Source organism: Grampus griseus (genome assembly GCF_964374135.1).
Source record: "Grampus griseus genome assembly, chromosome: 12".
NCBI classification, from domain to species: domain Eukaryota; kingdom Metazoa; phylum Chordata; class Mammalia; order Artiodactyla; family Delphinidae; genus Grampus; species Grampus griseus.
Window position 1 is genome coordinate 47,355,087 of NC_139006.1, and position 15,684 is coordinate 47,370,770.

At 41.8% G+C, this 15,684-nt stretch overlaps 1 protein-coding gene across 4 annotated transcripts in view; it reads left to right on the forward strand.

Moving 5' to 3' along the window:
- The window catches only part of RNF125 (ring finger protein 125), a 109,415-nt gene that overhangs the window by 45,528 nt on the left and 48,203 nt on the right, over positions 1-15,684 (forward strand). For all 4 annotated transcript variants that reach the window (XM_082667630.1, XM_082667629.1, XM_082667631.1 and 1 more), the window contains one exon: positions 4,426-4,593. The gene's annotated coding sequence lies outside the window, so the exon portion shown is untranslated. The remainder of the gene's footprint in view (positions 1-4,425; positions 4,594-15,684) is intronic.

Consider the following 15,684-nt stretch of genomic DNA (forward strand, 5'->3'; position numbering starts at 1 on the left):
TAGGAAATTCCGAGAGTTTTTGGAGCTCTGTGAAACAGAAACAGGGATAAAGTCCAAATATATATTTCTTATTATAAATCACAGTGTTTTACTTCAAAGTTTCTATTTTTTCCACCAGGAGAGTCACGAAATCCAATCAGAGGCCTCCAGTCAGTTTGAACAGCATGAACAAGTGCAGGGAAATCTAATAATGGAAGGTCTGTTTAGAGTTCTGCAAGCAGCTGGATTTGACAGGAGTGGAGATTTCAGGAAGTGGAAGGGTGCCATTCTACCAAAGAAGTAAGGAGTAAAGTAAGGCTTTTTAAAGACCTTTTAAAAGTAAGGATTTTGTAAAAAGGCCTTAAGTCAAAGTCCAAAGAGCAGTGGGGAACTATTTAATTTTGGGCCTGACCCTCCATGCCTGGAAGCCAAGATGGGGCACGGCACTCGGGGCCCTGGATTCTCCACGCAGGCTGCAAGGGCCAGGGCAAGGTATCTACTCTCAAAAGAGAAAACACTCTAAAACTAGAAGGGACAGATAAGCTGCAAGCTAGAAAAGCAAACAAGTGACACATCATGTAGTGTAAAGCACAAGGGCTTTGGCATCTGCTGAGTTTAAATCTCGGCTCTCCAGATGCAAAACACCACATAATACATGATTCCACTTATATGAAATTTTCAGAAATTGTAAGCTTGTAGAGACCAAAAGCAAATCAGTGGTTGCCTAGGACTGGAGGTGGGAGTGAGGATTGACTGCATGTGAGCTCAAGGGAACTTTTCGCAGTGATGGAAATGTAACGGTTGCACAACTGTATAAATTTGCTAAAAAACCCATTGTACTGTATACTTTATTTTTTTTATAGATTGTCTTTTTTCTTTAATTAATTAATAAATGTATTTATTTATTTAGGCTGCGTCCGGTCTTAGTTGCGGCACGTGGGGCACGTGACTTAGTTGAGGCATGCAGGATCTTTTCGTTGCGGCTCGGGCTCTTCGTTGTGGCGCTTGGGCTTCTCTCTAGTTGTGGCACATGGGCTCCAGGGCATGTGGGCTCTGTAGTTTGCGGCACATGTGGCGCAGGGTCCAGAGCCCGTGGGCTCTGTAGTTTGCGGCACGAGGCCTCTCTCTTTGAGACCCTCAAGCTTAGTAGTTGCGGCGAGGGCTTAGTTGCCCCATGGCATGTGGTATCTTAGTCCCCCAACCAGGGATCGAACCCTCATCCCCTGCATTGGAAGGTGGATTCTTTACCACTGGACCACCAGGGAAGTCCCTGAACTGTATACTTTAAAATGGTGAATTCTATGGTATGTAAATTATACCTACAAATAGCTGTTTGAATCTTGGCTCTCCCACTCATTATGTGCATGACCTTGGCTGCTCACTTAACATCTTTCAGATAGTCTTCTGATTTGTGAAATGTACCTACTTAACCATAGGCTCTGTGGTTGACTCCCCCACATTCTTTTCACCTCAGCTGATCCATCTAAGCTAATCACGAGAATCTCATTCTCAATGCAAATGATTGCACCAGGATGGCTAAGGAGATATGAAGAAGGACACTGTGGACTGAATTGCGTTCCCACAAAATTCATATGTTGAAGCCCTCAATGCTATGGTGTTTGTATTTGTATTTGGAGGTGGGGCCTTTGGAAGGTAATTAGGGTTAGATGAGGTCCATGAGGGTTGGACTTCAAGATGGAATTAGTACTTTTATTAGAAGAAACACCAGACAGCTAGCACTCTTGCACACTCTCTCTCTCTGTCATTTTCTCTCTCTTTCAGTGCCATGTGAGGGCACAGAGAGAAGCTAGCAGTCTATAAGCCAGAAAGAAAGTACTCACCAGAACCTGACTGTGGTGGCCCTCTGATCTTAGACTTCCAGCCTCCAGACTGTAAGAAAATAAATTTCTTTTCTTTAAGCTACTCAGTCTATGATATTTAGTTATGGGAGCCCACTCTGACTAATACAAAGGAATTAATGGAGGCTTCTGGGAAAGGTTTTCCTTGCTCTGCTAGTGGAAGAACAGGAAATCTCTTTCTCATTCCATACATCAAAAAGGACACAAGTAGCCCCAAATGCTACCAGCACCCATTCCACACCACCAGGGAAATCAGCTTCAGAACACAGCTGACATATAGAATTGAACAGAATTGTAAGAAAATAGAGCCAGAATCCTGGAGAAACCTTGCCTGAAGCCAACACTATGTTTGCTCTTCCTGTTCTGTAAGCCAGTACAAGTTCTTACTGTTTAAGCAGTCTTGAGTCCAGTTTCTGTTCCCTGCAGACTGCAGCAACCTAGGGTTGTTGGAGGATAAAATCAAATAATGAAAGTAATGACCTTACTCCAGTCTGTGGTACATATAAACGATAGCTATTATTATTTCAGGCAGGCAACTGATTTGTAAGTCACTCAATACAGTGGTCATGACTGGGTGATCTATCTGGATATAGAGAGATTTCCTGTCAGTGAGTAAGGGTTATGATGAGCAGAACCAGTCTCTGAGAAAGAAAGACTCAAATAAGATGTACAGAATTGACCTGGGATTTGCCCCTGGCAAACCAGCTTTATATTCTGGTTGACAGTGAAGAAACCAGCAGAAGAAATAAAACAGAACTGATCTAAATGTTGAGAACTGCAGTCTCCTTCCTAATTTCCATTTTTCAGCTAGGAATTTTCCTATGGTCCTAGCTTATCAGCCAGCCAGCTCTGCTTTAGAGACTTCCTTAAGTCCTTTCCTTGCCCTCATTTGAGCTCCCATTATTAATTTCTCTGGAATGTGCTCTTACATAAGCTCTACTTCTGCTGTTTAAATGCTTATACTACTTAAACAGGTAAAAAATCGTAAAATTAAACGAGCTCATTTAGTTCTCATTTTGCTGGACTCTTCTTTGGATTCAAATAACTTAATTACATATTTAAAGAAAAACAATAAAAATGTCTGCAAAATTATTCCAAAACCACATGTTTACTTGATGGTGAGCAGTTTCTAAACAAAACCAACATAGCCAGGAAGATAGTTGCTCTAGGCCAGTGAACAGCTCTTCCTTGAATTGTTGTAGCTGATAATTAAGCTGGTATACATGGTATAATTGTTAGAGTTTTCTATTTTTATCAGTTGCTCTTCTAAATCCTGCAAACTCTTCAGTTCTTGAACTACTTATGAAATCATTTCCTTGCTTTTAAGAAGCATGTAAAACATCAAATTAGCTATTATGATCCTAAAGCAAAGATTAAGGAAATGTGCGAGTTTTGACTGCCAGGATGTTCACTGCAGCATTATTTATAATAGTAAAAAACAAAATAACCAAATGTCCAATAATTGGGGATTGGTTAAATCAATTATGGTACAGTGCATAAAATGCCATTAAAATATACGGTAAATTATATAAATTCTGATGTGTACAAATAAATAACAATATGAGTCGACAAAAATACTTCATATAATTATATTTATTAATATGGAAAGGTACTCCTATCAGTGGTAGTAACCAACAGAGACAGTGGTGCCTATCAAAATTGTAGGGGGAGCAGGCAAAGAGCCCTGTGTTAGGCAGAGAAGCAGGGCAGCCCTGCAAGGGTCTGCAGCAGCACCCAGCAAAGGGTGACGGAATCTGAGGAAGGAGTTACCATAGAGCAGTGACAACGCCCAATGGGAAAGGACTCTTTTGCAAGCATATGTGAGATACCTCTTGATAAGCCCCAGAAATACTTGTGGTCAAACTGAAAAAAAGTAGATGTCCTGCTTCAGTGATTGTGGGGCTGAGAATCACTGACATTTAAATGATGATTGTTAATATACTTCCATGTGTTCTACAAACGGATAAAGCCGTGGTAAACTGGCTCATTTTTTTTCCCATAAAGAATAGTTTTCACTACATATACATAAATGACATATTTATACACCTTAAGCAAATAGTTTTCAACTACTTTCAAATAATTTAGAAGACTTGGTTTGCTTATAAAGTTACGTTCCTGTTAACATTAACAATTCAATTTTTCAGGAACTCCCTATATTCTTATATTTTATGCTAAGCATGTAGATAGATGATAGAAGTAAAAGTTTCATTCCCAGAAGAGCTCATTTTAAAATTATCAGTAAATGTGGAGTGACTGTGAGTGGCTAGTTACAAGGAATTTCACTTGGCATTTAACAAACTTTCATCAAGTTCCCACCATGTTTAAGACCTTATGCTAGATATTAGGTCCTTAAGGTTGAATGAGATCCCTATCTGGGGAGGCAGACAAAACAACTGATTACTGCATTTTTAGATAACCCTTGACAATAATTTCAAAGCCAGAACATCTAATGTAAAATGAACAATGAGTCACCATCATAATAGCAATACAAGTAAGGTCAAATAAATTAAGTTGCTCATTGTTCTTCTCTGTTGCTGACATAATCCCCTGTTGAGTTTTGTTTTTTGTTTTGCTTTGTTTTTGACAGCCATGTTATTTTAATGAAAGACAGAAGGATGCATACCACCGAATCAGGGAATAAATAACCAAAGCAGAGCAAACTGCACGACCTGCCAAAAGGAGTTTGGTCATGGTGGAGACGAGGACACAAAAAGTACACCTGGAGACTGGATCACAAACATCTGGGATGAGACAGGCAAGTACTTCTAAATCCATCCAACGTTTTTTTGTTTCCCCAAAGACACCAATACTCAGTCAAAAATAGTGGCTGCTGAATTATCTTGAGTAGACCATGCAAAAAAGCTCATAATATTGTTTGCTTCTTTTGATTTCTCTATGAAATTGAGTAAAGTAGTAAGATTATATATTCTGATTAAGAAGATGTGACTGAAATGACCTGCGGTCAAGGTGTGGACACCTTCACACACTCCACGAAGCCAGCCGTTCTCTCCTCACCATCCCCCAAACCTTCTAAGGATGTAGCGCAAAACTGTGAGCACGAAACATGTATATCCCAAGGGACTCACATCTGGACAAGCGTCCCATTAGAGCCAAATAATCCTAGTTAATTTAGTATTTCTCTTCCTGCTGACAAACTCTGTAACGGGAATAACATAAACTTGAACTTCAGTAAACGATTTTAAATGTTATTCCTTCCAAGGTAGTCTCCCAACCAGGTGTTACTGCCTGAAAAGTTGTCGCCAAGGAATGGTACAGAAGGTGTCCCACACGGTGTTGACGATGAGCGGGAGTTGGTCTAGCTTATCACTGTCCCTTAGTTCGCTCGCCAGCTGAAACTGTGCACCTCTGATGGACTTGAACCCAGGTGCCGGGACTCAAACCCAGCCAAAGCCCAGTTTGGGACTTGAACCCGTGGTCTTTTAACTGAGATCACAAACCTGGCCTTGGCCTCAGGACTTAATGAAGCTCAGGTTCTTGATGTCTCACAGCAGAAAAAATTCAGTGAGAGACAAAGTGATAGTTAAGAAGTGGATTTATTCAGAGAAACACACTCCACAGAGTGTGGGCCATCTCAGAAGGTGAGAGGCCCTCTGTTAAGTTTTTACCTCAATTATTTTCTAGAATAGATCATCTTTCTTAGGCAATTCATTAGGCTGAAAGTGTAGTTTGGGATTCTTGAGTGTGATTGGAGAAGATTAGCTTGCAAAATTATCAATTTTCATTAGTGATCTATATATCCTGCCTACTCAACCAGTCGATCCAGTTGAATTACTGACTGACAGGGCAATATATAGATCACTTCCCATCATCAATTACTTCACTTCCCATTGTGTAGCCTCCAAATGGTTGAGAAACTGATGACAGCTATAGGGGTATTCCCCAACCTGATAAAATCACCCCCTTCCCCAATTATTACTGTAGGATCCCAGGCCTAAGTTATTGAAACCATTCTTATTTTGAGAATGATTATGACTTAATTCAGGCCAATAAGGGAAGTTTCTTAAGGCCTTTCTGGAAATGCCCTCACTTTGAACATCTGATGACCATTCAATCCCTACATAATCCCCATGAGCTGGAAAGCCTACCATCAGGAAATAGGTTGCGTAGGACTTCCCTGGTGGTACAGTGGTTAAAAATCTGCCTGCCAATGCAGGGGACACGGATTTGAGTCCTGGTCCAGGAGATCCCACAAACTGCATAGCAGCTAAGCCCGTGCACCACAACTCCTGAAGCCCACGCACCTAGAGCCCATGTCCTGCAACAAGAGAAGCCACTGCAATGAGAAGCCCGCTCACTGCAACGAAGAGTAGCCCCCGCTCACTGCAACTAGAGAAAGCCTGTTTGCAGCAACGAAGACCCAACACAGCCAAAATTAATTAATTAATTAATTAAAAATAAAAGGAAATAGGTTGCGTAATAGATGTAACCCTTAGGCGAGGATTCTGTGCTGATGCTCACCCCAGATATGGCCAAAGAGGACATTGGATAAAAGACATCATCCCAGAGGACAGAACTAGGGCTCAGTAAGGGCAAGAGAAAGGGTGATCCTCTCAGGGACACAACTCTGACTACCAGTGTGGTTAACCAAAGACCTCATGGCTCTGCATGGCATAGAGGACTCACTATTCCTGTCTTACAGGATATATGTGTTTGGAGCTGTATGTTGTTGCCCAGCCTCCCATTTTCCAGCTCTTTAATCAGTTATCTTGTTCTTTGATTACTGGGATATTGGAGGTTATTTGTTATTCAGATATAGGCCCCCTGAGGAGCTATGGCTAGAATTGGTAAAGATGATGACATAACACCCAGATTGCTGAGGTGCTAAGACCACAGTTGGATGTCTTTGGGTTGACTCCTGAGTGAATGCATCTCATGGAAGTGGGTGCAGGAAGGTGTAGGTACTGGATGTCACAGTGCACCACCCAGACCCCCCCTCCATGACCAAGCCACTCTTCCCCCACCAGCTTCCGTGAGTGATGTCTGCTAATGCCTCACCACCAAGTCCCACCCTAGAAATTGTCCTATCTCTGAATTAGACCTATCCTCAGGGGAAGCCTGCATCCAATGTTACTCACAGCGGGGCAGGGGTGTGGAATGAGGAGTGGAACAAAGGCCTCAATGAAGGACAGCTCCCTGCCCACCTCGCCCCACAGGCTCTGTTACAACAGCATCCCAAGTCAAGTTCTCCCTCTGCCCAATCCTAACCTCACTCACAGTGGTTGATCTCAAGAGTACTATCCAATAACTTTCCTACACCAAAATTCCTATCTCAGAGTCTATTTCCTGGAAATTCAAACTAAGATAATAAATGATAATGATAATAACTTTGGGGAATACTTAACGAGGACTTATCATGTACCAGCCACTCTTCAAAGTGTTTCACATGTATCAACTCACTAAATTCTCACAAGCCCGTGTCATAGGTGCTATTACTAACCTTGTTTTATCGATGAAGCAAAATGAAGCACAGAGAGGTTAAGCAAGCTCTCCAGGGTCACATGGCCAGCTGTTAAGTGCCAAAGCTGGGATCTAAGCCTAGGCATTCTTTTTTCTTTTTTAATACATATGTATTTTTAAAATTTATTTATTTATGTATTTATTTTTGGCTGCGTTAGGTCTTCGTTGCTTTCTCTATTAATGAAGCCTGGGTTGCACGGGCTTTCTCTAGTTGCGGCAAGCAGGGGCTACTCTTCGTTGCGGTGTGTGGGCTTCTCATTGCGGTGGCTTCTCTTGTCGCAGAGCATGGGCTCTAGGTGTGCAGACTTCAGTAGTTATGGCACGTGGGCTCAGTACTTGTGGCACACGGGCTTAGTTGCTCTGCGGCATGTGAGATCTTCACAAACCAGGGATCGAAACCACGTCCCCTGTGTTAGCAGTAGGACCACTGCGCCACTAGGGAGGTCCCAGCCTAGGCACTCTGTTTTGAGATTTCTGTGCTCTTAACTGTGCTGCCTCTTAAACAATTGGGATAGTACTTACTATGTGCTGACCACTTCCACATCCAGTACCACTGCTGAGACATTCAGGGCCAAGAAAAATATCACATTGCCACAAGAAGCAGCCACAGTCCAGATAAAGTTTGGTGGTGAGCTTACCCACTCTCAGAGATCCCTGGACCATCCCTGGCCTCCCAGGCTGTCTCAGAAGGAGCAGTCATCAGCCATACTGAGGGCACCAGAGAGCAAAGGCTCCTCAGTGCAGATTAATGACTCTAGTGCCTTCTTTAAGCAAAGAATATGACAGGGCCAGTGGCCGCTGAGGACAAGAAGAAGACTCAGAGGGAAGCCAAGATTCTGAAAAATCTCAGGCAGTCTGTATCCACAGCCAGTGCTGTTCATACTATACCCATTGTTTCTCAGCAAGGAGGAAGAAGGGGCACCTGTAAGGATGCTAGCGAGCCCAAAGGGGGGCTAGAGTGGACTCCAATATCTGTTCTACCCCCGCCCTACAGTAGCAACCATATTCTTTTTTTTAATTTTTATTTTATATTGGAGTATAGTTGATTAACAATGATGTGTTAGTTACAGGTGTACAGCAAAGTGATTCAGTTATACCCATACAAGTATCCATTCTTTTTCAAATTCTTCTCCCATTTAGGTTATTACAGAATATTGGGCCTAGTTCTCACTGCTATACTGTAGGTCCTTGTTGGTTATCTATTTTAAATATAGTAGTGGGTACATGTCAATCCCAAACTCCCAGTCTATCCCTCCCCACCCCACCCTTTCCCCCTGGTAACCATAAATTCATTCTCTGAGTCTGTGTTTCTGTTTTGAAAATAAGTTCATTTGTATCATTTTTTAGATTCCACATATAAGCCATATCACATGATATTTGTCTTTCTCTGTCTGACTTACTTCACTTAGTGTGATAATCTCCAGGTCCATCCACATTGCTGCAACTGGCATTATTTCATTCTTTTTCATGGCTGGGTAATATTCCACTGTATATATGTACCACATCTTCTGTATCCATTCATCTGTTGATGGACATTTAGGTTGCTTCCATGTCCTGGCTATTGTAAACGGCGCTGCAATGAACATGGGGGTGCATGTATCTTTTCGAACCATGGTTTTCTCCGGATATATGCCCAGGAGTGGGATTGCAGGATCATATGCAACCATGTTCTTCAGGAAGATAACCTTGTTAAATCTCCATCCTGCTTTCCAGACGTTAGTTCAGGAACTTGGGCCTCACCTTAGCACATGACATTGCCCTGGCCACAAGGATTGTAGCAAGAATTAATGTGAAATGTGTTAGGGACATTAGGAAAGTTTCCTTGAACTCATAGTTGGTTATCTCACCACTTGCCTGAGAAGGATGTGGGCATGGAGGTGACAAGATAAACAGAAATGGTGCTGATGTCCTCAGGTTAAGTCAGCCCAGAAGCTTGCGTTTCCTCCGCACTTGTAGCTGCAGAAGCCAGTAAGTCTTCCTTGCTGGTTAAGTCGGTGTGAGTTGGACTGTCTTTGCCTGCAGGTGATATGATAGAAGGGGCATCTCCAGACTTCACTCACACCACCGCTCCTCCAGACCTTTCGATGTTCTTATGAGACAGACAATTGGGAAACTGCTTAATGCATTTATTTTTTTTTTAATAGAGTATTAGTTCAGAACTCTTTTGGTTGCAAGTGACAAGAGTGGATTTTAGCTATCTTACACAAAAGAAAGAACTTTCTGGAAAATCAGGACACATCACAGAATCCAAGGACTGAGCCCCCACTGGGCATCAGGAATAAACTAAAGCCTGAAGCACTGTAGAGAATCCAAGGTCTTCCTCATTCTCCATGTCTCTCCAGTGCTTCTGCGTTTTTCTTACTGCGAAAGGCTTTCTCTATTCTGCATTCCACGATGAAGAACATAATGACACAAAGCTTCAGAATTTTACAAGTTACAGCCAGTGCAGAGAGGAACTGATTCATTTTCTCTCCCTTCCACCCTCCCTCCCTCCCTCCCTTCTCTATATTTTGAAATCTCTCTGCCCGAATTTCGAAATGCCTATGGAACAGAATTCTCAGCCAAGCTTCGGTCAGGTAGCCATCCCTGAACTAATAAACAGTGGCGGGGGACTTCCCTGGTGGCGCAGTGGTTAAGAATCCACCTGCCAATGCTGGGGACACGGGTTCGAGCCCTGGTCCGGGAAGATCCCACATGCTGCGGAGCAACGAAGTCCGTGCGCCACAGCTACTGAGCCTGCTCTCTAGAGCCCGTGAGCCACAACTACTGAGCCCACGCGCCACAACTACTGAAGCCCTTGCACCTAGAGCCGGTGCTCTGCAACAAGAGAAGGCACCGCAATGAGAAGCCCGCGCATCACAACAAAGGGTAGCCCCCGCTTGCCACAATTAGAGAAAGCCCACACACAGCAACGAAGACTCAACGCAGCCAAATAAATAAAAAAATACAAATAAAGTAAAAAACAAAACAAAAACAGTGGAGGGTGGCTGGGGGCGGGGTGTTGGGTGCAAGGTCATTTCTAGGAAAGTGGTTACTCTTGCTAAACCGAAAGGATATAGTAGGTGGAGACAACAATAAACGGAAAAGAAGTTGCCATTGATATTCCTATGAATAATGAAAGGGAATGCAAGAAAATGAAAGCAGTTTTACCAGGGCTATGGGATTATTTATGAAGTTATTCTCTTAAATTCTGTACTTTAGAACAGAAAACATAGAACAGCAATTAAACTGAAACTTCATTGTCATACAGACCCGTGTCTACCTTCCAGCTCCACAACTTAACAAGCTGCATGGTCTTATGCCAGTTATTTAAGTTCACATTGAGGTAGTAATACCGGTTTTAAGAGTGAAGGATGAAATGAGCTAAACTATGTAATGTACTTCGCACTTTAACGGCACATGGTAAGTGCCTCATAAGTAGTAGCTAACGTTATTTATGAATTTTCTTTTTTTGGGGGGGGGGGTACGCGGGCCTCTCATTGTTGTGGCCTCTCCCGTTGCGGAGCACATGCTCCAGACGCGCAGGCTCAGCGGCCATGGCTCACGGGCCCAGCCGCTCCGCGGCATGTGGGATCTTCCCGGACCGGGGCACGAACCCGTGTCCCCTGCATCGGCAGGCGGACTCTCAACCACTGTGCCACCAGGGATGAATTTTCTTTAACTGATTAAAATACCACTTCAACACAAATCAAAAGTGGAAAAGGGAGGAAATTTCTGCTGTTTTGTCTGAAAACCAAGTCATAACTCATTGGTACTGGGAAAAACAGTCTTTGCTAGGGCCTGTGGGTGAGACCGCGCCGGTGGCTTCCTCTACCTTGGAGGTCAGCGGTTCACGAGATATGAAGTCTGCAGCCCCGCCCTGCTGTATCGGAATTTTTCCACAGGGGATTTGACAATAACAGAACCATTAGCAAAATCTCCTTGAGAGCCATCTGGCATTGATTTTTCCACTGTTGCCTGAAGGAGTACTCTCCAGAGCCTGAAAGTGAAGGAAACACTGATCCTTCTCTTACCTCTGCAACTGCGGACCTAGAATCCCCTGATTTTTCTGTATTCTCTTTGACACAGAGACAAGCTAGGAGGCCACCGCTATGCCATAGAAAAGGCCATTATTTCTGAGTTAGGCCAGGGGCACAGTGGTTCAGTTTACAATTCGTGGTTAGTTTTTATTCTTGTAAGTTTTATGTTTAGGATAGGATTAACTCATAATTAATGTTAATTTTATATTATTCTAACATAAAAATTTTCCATTTAAATTTTGCTTGTCCTTTGCATTACTGCTACTCTACCATCACTATTGATAACTTCAGTTTTTGACCAACCTTTTGGCTACTCATTCTTATCTGGCAATGGAGTTCCAGATGATTCTCTGAAGCAAATCTAGTAAAGCAGTATTTCCATTAAATCTTTTGAGTGTGTTAGTTTATGTATTGCAGTTACCAGTTGTAAATACAAAGGTTAAATATAAGGCGAATATAGAGCTGCTTATTTCTCTTTTTTTGAGTGGAATCATGTTTGATTAGACTCATGTAAATTTTAAATTTTATTTAAAAAATTGAGAAACTATTGGTGTGTTTCTTTTTTTAATTAATTTTTATTGGAGTATAGTTGATTTACAATGTTGTGTTAGTTTCTGCTGTACAGCAAAGTGAATCAGTGACACATATACATATATCCACTCTTTTTTAGATTCTATTCCCATATAGGTCATTACAGAGTATTGAGTAGAGTTCCCTGTGCTGTACAGTAGGTCCTTATTATCTTTTTTTTTTTCCAGTACACGGGCCTCTCACTGTTGTGGCCTCTCCCTTTGCGGAGCACAGGCTGCGCAGGCTCAGCGGCCATGGCTCACGGGCCCAGCCGCTCCACGGCTTGTGGGATCTTCCCGGACCGGGGCACGAACCCGTGTCCCCTGCATCGGCAGGCGGACTCTCAACCACTGCACCACCAAGGAAGCCCATTATTATCTATTTTATATATAGTAGTGTGTATGTGTCAATCCCAGTCCCCCAATTTATCTCTCCTTCCCCATTACCCTCCATAAGCTTGTTTTCTACATCTGTGACTCTATTTCTGTTTTGTAAATAGGTTCACTTGTACCGTTTTTTAAGAGTCCACATATAAGCGATATCATATGATTGATATGTTTCTGATCACTAAAACAAAAAAAGAAAATGCTCACTAGACCCTCATTGGCATTTTAATAGTGACTGGTTTTACATATTGGAAGGGAAGCCAGTTTTATACTGGGACCAATAAAAGAAGAAAATAGGCCAATACAATTCATTAGAGGTATATACATACACTACAAAACAATTGTGGCACATTCTTAACATGCTGGATCGAATTGCCTGGTGCTCTGAAGAAGGACTTATGGATTTAAGTTAATTCTCTTTGCATGATCTTTTATATAAATCTTGGATATTGTGCTTTTAATAAATTTCCATTTACAGTGATGATACGTTATTTTGGTGTACTCCAACTGCAGTTGGAGAACTGCTACACTTTTAATAATCCCAGTTGAAGTCTTAAAATTAATAAACTTACTCCAGTGTCCATTGGTCCACAACACCTCTTCTTTCAACATATGCTGTTAACTGTAAAGGGACACAAAGTGACCCCACCCAGCCAGCACCTCAGCACCTAACCTGTCCGGGCACCATCTGGAAAAAGGCTCTGTGTATCTAGTACGGCACCTGGAGAGTTGCTTCACAGCATGTCCTTATCCTGGCCCAGTGGTATGCACCTAATTCCCAGGTGGACCGTGTCTTTCCACCCTGTCCCACTATTCCTATTGCTTGTGCAAAAGATCAGAAGACCAAATACAAACAGAGGAGGGAAAAGAGGAACACAAGCACTGCATAAAACGTATTTATTCTAGCACTTTCTTATAGACAGTAGTTGTTTACTTCAACATCTGAGGACACCACTGGTCTTTCACATGGTGCAACTGATATGGATTTGGATATAATGTCAAAAAAATGACACCCACAACCTTTACTGCTATGCTATTTTTTAAGAGGAGAAGTTGTTCTTCAGTTTGAGGCACAGAAAAAGAGCTCTTACCATTAATTTTCCCAGAAATTTCTTCATAAAATTCATACAGTAGCTGTTGTTGCCACTCCAGATCATTGGAGTTTAACCTCTACTGTAATTTCTGTGTCTCTTTTTCAACTGACGTACCTTTCAAATTGTGAGGGCATAGGCTAGAAATAAATGGTGTGTTAGGCCTATTTGTATGCTTGAGTTGTCCATTTGTAAAGTGGGAATAACAAAGTTTACACCTGCTTTATGCTAGGGACATCTTTAATACTGTAAGATATTTTCAGTTACCTATGTTATGCCTTAAAAAAAAATCAAGTCTGTTTTCACCATATCCTATATTATTTTCTGGATTTGGGAACTCAGAGTGTCAACCTAAGGAAACAAACAGCATAAATAAAACAGACTCGGTCCTACCTGTATATCTGACGCTATAATGGGAAAAACCTGACACCTGTAGCCTTGTGTAGTAACCACAAACATAGACTTAGGAGGCTGAGCTATGTGGTGCCAAACTCTGGCTCTGCCACATGGCAATTGTTCGACTTTGGACAAGTTACTCTCTTAGCCTAAATTTTGAAAAGGGAATCAGAAAGAAATGTGTCATTGAAACATTCAACTATACACACACATATGTGTATAAACGCACATGTGTGTATATGAATGTATACATGGCTTAATTGTTATAATACTGACATATACATACATACATATATGTACTTGGCATTAAACATTGTGCATGATTTGTAGTAATCAGTCAAATAGTATCTGTTGTTGTCTTCACTGTCTTCTAGCTTAAAGAAGACTTCCATAATGGGAGCCTATTTGTATACACTCGTGTACCAATAAAGCATATTTTTGCCTTCCCCAGGTGAAAAGACACCTTTCTGCGTTTATCACAGAAAGCAATCACATTTGTTTGGAATTAAAGCCTGAAGCATTGACATTATTCTGTGATAAAAGATGGATAGTTGTGTTCGTAATAGAAGAATATTCAATGGCAAATTGTTGCTGTTGTGCAAAATCACAAAGAGATCTTATATTTGTAAGCAATTAATCATGGACGACTTTGTTAATATTGCTTCTAATGTTGTCTTAAACCACTATTTAAATCATTTATTGTTACTTATCTTTTCATCATTGTGACCTTGCCTCCCCAATAGACTATGTCGCTTATAAATGTGCCAATGCTTTCCGAGTACTTAATGCCTTAATTTTTCTATCAAATGTGTCCATTTGAAATGTTGAAGGATGCAGTGTAACTGCTTTCACTTCACTGGAAATCAGTTTACTAATCTGCAAAATGAGAGAACTGGGTCAGAAACCCTCTATGGTCCTTTCCCATTCTAGGCATGCCACGATTTCATGTTCATTGAAGTCCACCCCAAACGTGGATTTGGTTCAAACATTACTCAGTTGTGCTGTCCACTGAAAGTTACAGAAATATTTCACCAAGTTATTCCTGGAGTCAGACAGCATGTTTTGAGAATATGCTGTAATGTGACTGTCCATGGTTGCAGAAAATGGCAATGGTCAGAAAGGCACAGGGACAGCTACCCCTAACACGCTACCTGGGAAACCTAGCAACAAACAGCAGTGAGATTGCTTAGCAGGAACACTGAGGACAATATTCAAGTATGAAAAACCAATTATGCTGAAACCAGAGACGAAGATTTAGGACCTTACCTGGGGGGGAACTCATAGGTCTTTCATTCAGCAAAACTTCATTTGTGATGGTGTTCTTCTCCCTTTAAGAGAATCGTGCCTCATTGTACCATCAAATGACACTTCAGATTGTGGAGGTGTGCTAACACCATTCAGATTCACATGTCGGATGCCCGTATTTCTGATGAACACTATGAATCTTTATTACTCTCGATAGGTTTATAGGTAGGAATTTTTAAATTGTCTTTGTAAATACAGAGATATGTATGTTTCGGTGCCATGGTATTTACCAGTGTAATCTCATCCAGTATTGAGGAGGCAGGGTCAAGGTGGTGGACAGATTACATTAGCAATGCATGTAAGTAACTCTGTCCTGGAAACTGACATCTCTGCTGTGGTCAAAGTAACCCAAAGGATCTGCTGCTTGCCCATGATGTGGAACCACATTTCTCAAGGAATGGTCCATTGACCCGCTGCATCAGAACCAGCTGGGGGACTGTTAAAAATGCAGCTTCCATAGCTCACTCCTGGCTCCCTGAATTGAAATACCTTGGAGTGAGGCCATTTTAATAAACTCCTCAGGTGATTCTGATGCTACATAATGTTCGAGAACCCTTGACATGAACAGAGTGACTTGTCAAAATCGCAGTATGGCCATTTC